Here is a 7,964-nt window from a genome sequence, read left to right as displayed (position 1 = left end):
GGTTGTTTCAGGGGCGTCTTACCCATAGACGTTAGTGGCGCAGGGCGCCAGGGCACCAGATTTTGGAGGGCACCATAGGCTGAGTGTCCAGGAGTCAGGGCTCGCTCCCTTACCCACTCAGGGAAGCCCCTTCACGTCCCCTGTTGCTGGGGCTGCCTGGGTGCCTGATGGGCACAATTGGGGGTGGTCACGGGGCGCCCCTTTCTGGCCGCGTCGCTGCCTGCGCGCCTCCCTGCGGAGTCTGCGAGGGGAGCAGGGAAGTGCCCTGTGCGATCCTGGCGCCAAGAGAGGATGGCACAACCTGCAAGCCACCTGATCTGCTTGCTGGCACTCCTGTGGCGCAGACTTCCCTAGATGGGGGCAGATAAAGGGCACCGGGCGCTTAGAGGGAGGCTTCGTGGGAGGCCATCTGGGCTGCGATCTGGGCCCCTCTTACTTACATGCAGTGCCGAGCGCATGCCGGACCACGCGATGTAAACGAGCCGGCCTGAAGTCCTTCCCCCCCACTTAAAAATTATGGTTATTATTTGTTGTTCCCTAATATCATTTCCTGCCCAAATTCTTAGCCTCCTCTTTCTTTATCCTTTTTAAAGACCTCACTTAGTTGAAAATATTGAAACCAATCTGTAATCTAATTTGGAATCCCTTCCTTATTATTATTTTTTTAATCTTTTAAAATTAAGGAGATCCTTATAAGTACCACAATTCTTATCCAAATTTACTTTTTTCACTGCCACAGCCCCAGTAGGGGATATCCAATCAAGGGTCTTCCTTTCTAGAAGGTCTTTGTGTCTTGCCAAAACACTACATAAGTTCTTCCTTATTATGTGGTTTAGGAATCCCTTATGCAGCCTGGTTTTTCCATAGTAAAGGTAAGCATGCCATCCAAAAGATAGGTTGAACCCCTCTAGGTCTGCGTTGTTTGCATTTTTTAGTTCCACCCATTCCTTCATCCAACACAAACATGCTGCCTAGTAATACAATTTCAGGTCTGGGAGAGCAAACCCCTCTCTTTGGAGAGGAGAAAGCAAGAGAAAAAGAAATAAATAAACAAAGAGTGGAAAAGAGGTTAAAAGATAAAGATAGAAACAAATGGCGAAAATAAAGGGTTTTTGATTCCTCATATGTCCACTATATAAAACCAATATTTGCTTCATCCAATCAAATATAACACCCAACAAAGCCACTTTTTATAAACAAGCATGTTCAATCCTCAAATGGCGCTGGGCACTTTCTGCAGTTTTAAAAGTTGTTCCTGGCTTTGTTGAGGGCTCTTTCTCTTCCTTTTGTTGGGGGCGGGGAGTGACTTTGTTGCAGCAGATCAATAAAGATGAGTCTTAAAGAGCCTGTCTTGCTTTCTTTTACCTGGTTGTCAGCTCTGTTTTATTTCTCTGACCGAGAGCGGATCTGTCATTCCTCCCCAATGATTCCTTATCATTTAGTAACTTTTTGTTGGTATGCTGGATCAATTCATTTCAGGCTTCGCTTCCCTGCTTCTTCTCCTCTTAGCTAGTTCAAGGGTGTCTGAGCATGTGTCTTAACCTCTTCACTCCATATTGGCCATTAGGGCTGGGCGATATTGTTGGCTATTTGCAGACTAGTTGCACTGCAGAAGGTGAGCTGGGGAGACCACACATTACAAGGAACGCAAAATAACTTTAGCTAGGTTTTAATAACAAAAACTCCTTTTACATTAATTATAATATATCAATAAGCATGACCCAACCACCAGAGTACTGAAAGAGCTAGGTGCTGCTCTTTATATATTATACCAAACAGCTTAATTAACATAACTTAACAGCACCTACTATACTGCTTCACAGCTGTAAAACTAGGTCACGTTATTTGCTCTGGCCCTTAAAGACATACACATCTTGTGGAACAATAATGAACCTTCAAATTTAAAGAGACCATTCAACAGATATATCGTCCAAAACTGGTTTGAAGTCCATATTGTGGGATTGGTTTTTGGCCTGGCAATATATCACGAATCATGACGTGTGTGTCATGCGAAAATCACAACGTAGGAAAAACTGTGAAGCCAGCCAATGTTTCTCTCAGTTCCTGCAGCCCCTGTGAACTCTGCTGGTTCAGCTCTCCCTGCCTTCTGCAGAGGGGCAGCGAATCACAATAGCAGCCGCCAGCAAAAAACACAATGCTGGAAAAACTGTGAAGCCAGGCAATGCCTCTACATCACTCTCTCCTTACTTCAGACGTTGTGATATATCAGTATATTGCAATGCTTAGCTGGTGATATACCACGATGATGAAAACCAGATATTACCTGGTCCTACTGGCCATAGGCCAAGCCTGTTCTCAGAATGGCTTTGTCTGCCAGGAATAATAAAACTTAAGTTTCTTCATTCTTTCATCCAGAATCCTTATGTCTGCACAGTATATATGTATCAAACTTCAGCAGAATGCACAATAAAAAGAAATTCTGGGGGGCCACCCCAAGATCGCGTCCATTGTGAAGTGACCATTTTAAACCTGTACAAAGTCACCTCCTAGGAAGTGACCCCGAGATTCCTAATAGATTGTCCCCAGAGAGGAGCTCTTTGGAACGGCAAAAGGTTCTATTTCATTCTATTTCTGCAGCTAGTTCCACAGGATTGCTTCCCTTTCCAATGCTTTGCTGAGCTAATCAGTGTACAGGATCCAGCATGAAATTCAATTGCCTACCAGGAAATGGCACAAATAGATGTGCTCAAAGTATTGATCTGAGGGGCACCTGGTCAAGTAGACTTCTGGCTCCTCAAGAATACTTATCCCTTCTATATGGATGCTTTAGCAGAGATTCCCACATTGCACAGGATTGGACCAGAGGACCCTTGGGGTTCCAACTCTACAATTCTATGATTCTATATGGCTTATAGCAAAAGTACATTCTCAGTTCCGTTTTATTTCACCAGCTTAATTGCTTTTGCTGCTCACATTACAGTGTTAGGATATTGATGTTCCGTTCCACAGATGTGTGGAGTTGTTGTATGTCACATGTCTGTTTACAGTCCAGCACAGCTTGCTGGGAACTTCCATTTGCGTATAGCTTTTGCTCATGCTTCTTGCTCTTGGACATGAAGGAGAGCAGACATGTTTTCTTTGACCTGATCTATGCTGAATAAACTGCTTGTAAATATGCTTTATGCATGCCTCTGTCTGCCCTTCCATTGCGAAGTTTGTTTTCTCTGCTGGCTTGCATGCTCAGCTTCTGAAAGGCTTCTGAAGCTCTGAGTCGCAGATTGATGCAGAACCGAGGACCAGAGTTCAACCAGCTGTTGGCCGGAGGGTTGGAGCCAGCCTGCCAATTGCCCCCGTTCCCTTGGACGCATCTCAACATACAGTTCCAACATTTTCTGCATGCCATTCTAATCTCAGAGGGGTGCACAATCCCAGGGGTTCTAGACTCTTATCCAGGGTCCAGATTCCTTAGAATGAGCAACAGCCGAGACTGCAGTGTCTTTATGTGGTTTATTTACACATATACACAGTCTGAGCCTAGGATGGAGGGGCTCACAGCATCAAAACCCCAAAAGATCTTGTTGTTGGGATATTCCGTTCCGTTGTGGAATTGTTGTATGTCACACGTCTGTTTACACTCCAGCACAGCTTGCTGGGAACTTCCGTTTGTGTATAGCTTTTGCTTTTAGCTGCTTGCTTTGGACACGAAGGAGATCAGACATGTTTCCTTTTGTCCTGATGTATGCTGAATAAAAGGGACGCGGGTGGCGCTGTGGGTTAAACCACAGAGCCTAGGACTTGCTGATCAGAAGGTCGGCGGTTCGAATCCCCGCGACAGGGTGAGCTCCTGTTGCTCGGTCCCTGCTCCTGCCAACCTAGCAGTTCGAAAGCACGTCAAAGTGCAAGTAGATAAATAGATACCGCTCTGACAGGAAGGTAAACAGCATTTCCATGTGCTGCTCTGCTTCGCCAGAAGCGGCTTAGTCATGCTAGCCACATGACCCAGAAGCTGTACACTGGCTCCCTCGGCCAATAAAGCGAGATGAGCGCTGCAACCCCAGACTGGACCTAATGGTCAGGGATCCCTTTACCTTACCTATGCTGGATAAACTGCTTGTAAATATGCTCACACAACTTCTCTTGCCACTTCTGTTGTGTAGCGTTTACTCTGTTGAGTAGCGTGCCCTAGCTTTTGAAGCTTGGGTCGCTGATGTTGCGCCAAGGACTGGAGATTGCCCGGCACACCGGCCGGTGGGCTGGAGCCAGCTGGGAGCCTGCCAAATTGCCCCTGTTTCCTTGGTTGCATGCCAACACTTGCTTCCCCCCTAGTCACAGCCTTGGAATCCCACAGAAAGCAAGCATGGCTCTCACACCCGGGCTTCTGCCTGCAGCCTTCTTCCAGCCCTCTCACAACCCCTGCACTCACTGTTGCCCTTCTCGCTACTTGCCAGGGGAGGGAGGGGGCCCACCCATTTGTCCTCTGGCACAGAGCAACTTCCTTTGTTATACTAATGACGGTACTTAGGGCCATAATCTCACTGAGAAGTTCAACAGTTAGTTCACGGTTAATCTCACGGTTAGTTCAACAGTGGTATCCTCTATTAGGTTTTAACCCTTGCTGGTTCCAGGACCCCAGGGACTGGGAGGAACTCAGGCACCATGCAGGACCCCCCCCCCAACTCACAACAATATTAATATGCTGTTGTCATTATGGTGGCAATTTTAGGCAAAATTCCATGATTCCTATTGGGGCAGAACTGCAGCTGACCACTTGCAACTTCTGGATTTAGACCAAGGGAAGTTCCACAAAGACTGCAAGGTAGTAATCCACTCTGGAAGTTACCAGTGCCAGGTTCATTATATTTATTTATTGTTTGTTTGTTTCATAAAATTTGTGCACCACAAAGTTTTACAGTGAAGCAAAATATACGAGAAGTTAGCCACAACAGGCGCTGTAACTCTCCAATGGTTTGACTTCATCCTCGAAGGCGTGCTCTTCTGCTGTCCCCCAAGACAGATGGGATGCCAGCAGTAAAATACTTTAAAAGTTCAAGCTACCATGGCCAAGCTATCTTAGTCCATTAGTGCCCTAGGAACTGAAGCTGGAAGAAGGCACTCCCAGCTACTGATAGTTGAAATAAAAAAATTCCTTCCAGTAGCACCTTAAAGACCAACTAAGTTAGTTCTTGGTATGAGCTTTCGTGTGCATGCACACTTCTTCAGATACACTGAAACAGAAGTTGCCAGATCCTTCTATATAGTGAGAAGGTGGGGAGGGGTGTTACTCAGAAGGGTGGTGGGAATGGGAGATAGGCAGATAGCTGAGAGAGCCTCTTGACGACTCTTAACGACTGTAATAGGTCTTACAGGAAAAGGCAAGGGGTGGGAAGGTGAGAAATGGTTTAGTTATGTATAGTGAGATAAGAATCCAATGTCTTTGTTCAGTCCTGGTCTTTTCATGGTTTTAAGTTTGGTAATGAGTTGTAATTCAGCAGCTTCTCTTTCCAGTCTATTTCTGAAATTCCTTTGTAGTAAAACAGCTACTTTGAGATCTTGTATAGAATGTCCTGGGAGATTGAAGTGTTCTCCTACTGGTTTCTCTGTTCTGTGATTCTTGATGTCAGATTTATGTCCGTTTATTCTTTGGCGTAAGGTTTGGCCTGTTTGTCCAATATAGAGAGCTGAAGGACACTGTTGGCATTTGATGGCATACACAATGTTAGACGATGAGCAATTAAATAGTCCCGAGATGGTATGTGTGATGTTGTTGGGGCCAGTAATGGTGTTGTCCGGGTGTATGTGGCAGCAAAGTTGGCATCTGGGTTTATTGCAGGCTCTGGTGCCAGTGTCCGTGTTAAGTCTGGTTGTAGTATTATTGTGGGTTAGGAGTTGTTTAAGATTGGGTGGCTGTCTGTAGGCAATGAAAGGTCTTCCTCCCAGAGCTTGAGAAAGAGAACTGTCATTGTCCAGGAGAGGTTGTAGATCTCTGATGATGCGTTGTACTGTTTTAACTTGGGAGCTGTATGTGATGACTAGAGGTGTTCTGTTATTTTCTTTTTTGGGTCTGTCTTGCAGCAAGTTCTCTCTGGGTATCAGTCTGGCTCTGTTGATCTGTTGTCTAACTTCATCTGCTGGGTATTTTAGTTCTGAGAAGGTTTGCTGTAGATCCCTTAGGTGAGAGTCTCTGTCTGTAGAATTGGAACAGATGCGGCTGTAACGTAGTGCCTGGCTATATACAATGGACTGTTTGGTATGTTTGGGATGGTAGCTAGAGGCATGTAGATATGTTTGTCGGTCAGTTGGTTTGCGGTATAAGGTGGTGTCTATGCGCCCATCCTGTATTTTTATAGTAGTGTCCAAAAAATGTATTTCTTGCATAGATTGATTCATTGTAAGGTTGATTGTGGGGTGAAAATCATTAAATTTCTGGTGAAAGGTGTCCAGGGTCTGTTGACCATGTGTCCAGATGATAAAAATATCGTCAATGTATCGCAGGTACAAGAGAGGTTTGAGTGGGTAGGAGTTCAGAAAACGTTGTTCTAAATCTGCCATGAAGATGTTGGCATACTGTGGGGCCATGCGGGTGCCCATTGCTGTGCCGCTGATCTGAAGAAACAGGTCATCACCGAATTTGAAGTTGTTGTGGGTAAGGACAAATTGGCAGAGTTTAGTGGCAAGGTCCGCTGTGGTTTTATCTGATATGGTGTTCCTTATACCTTGTAAACCATCGTTGTGTGGGATGTTGGTATACAGAGGTTCCACATCCATAGTAGCTAGTATAGTATTGTTGGGAAGATTATTTAAAGATTGTATTTTCCTCAGAAAATCTGTGGTGTCACGTACATAGCTGGGAGCATTGATGGCATATGGTTTCAGAACAGAGTCCATATAACCGGAGACACCCACTGTAACAGTGCCAATACCAGAAATGATGGGGCGTCCTGGATTTCCTGGTTTGTGTATTTTGGGTAGAAGATAGAAAGTTCCTGGTCGAGGTTCTGTTGGTGTGTTGGTGAGGATCTGTTCTTGGATGTGGGGGGGGGGGGTAGCTCCTTAACAATCTTGTTTAGTTCTTTCTTGTATTCTTGTGTGGGGTCTGAGTCCAATTTTGTGTAAAAGGCGGTATTGGAAAGTTGTTTGTGAGCCTCCTGAATGTAGTCAGTTTTGTTCATGATGACGACAGCTCCACCTTTGTCTGCTTCTTTAATTATAATATCTTTATAATTAAAGAATTTAATTCTTTAATTATAATAATTAAAGAAGCAGACAAAGGTGTTAAGTCTGGTTGTAGTATTATTGTGGGTTAGGAGTTGTTTAAGATTGGGTGGCTGTCTGTAGGCAATGAAAGGTCTTCCTCCCAGAGCTTGAGAAAGAGAACTGTCATTGTCCAGGAGAGGTTGTAGATCTCTGATGATGCGTTGTACTGTTTTAACTTGGGAGCTGTATGTGATGACTAGAGGTGTTCTGTTATTTTCTTTTTTGGGTCTGTCTTGCAGCAAGCTCTCTCTGGGTATCAGTCTGGCTCTGTTGATCTGTTGTCTAACTTCATCTGCTGGGTATTTTAGTTCTGAGAAGGTTTGCTGTAGATCCCTTAGGTGAGAGTCTCTGTCTGTAGAATTGGAACAGATGCGGCTGTAACGTAGTGCCTGGCTATATACAATGGACTGTTTGGTATGTTTGGGATGGTAGCTAGAGGCATGTAGATATGTTTGTCGGTCAGTTGGTTTGCGGTATAAGGTGGTGTCTATGCGCCCATCCTGTATTTTTATAGTAGTGTCCAAAAATGTATTTCTTGCATAGATTGATTCATTGTAAGGTTGATTGTGGGGTGAAAATCATTAAATTTCTGGTGAAAGGTGTCCAGGGTCTGTTGACCATGTGTCCAGATGATAAAAATATCGTCAATGTATCGCAGGTACAAGAGAGGTTTGAGTGGGTAGGAGTTCAGAAAACGTTGTTCTAAATCTGCCATGAAGATGTTGGCATACTGTGGGGCCATGCGGGTG

This window comes from Podarcis bocagei (assembly GCF_964188305.1).
Source record: "Podarcis bocagei genome assembly, chromosome: 9".
NCBI lineage: Eukaryota > Metazoa > Chordata > Lepidosauria > Squamata > Lacertidae > Podarcis > Podarcis bocagei.
Note: the sequence above shows the minus strand (reverse complement) of the source record.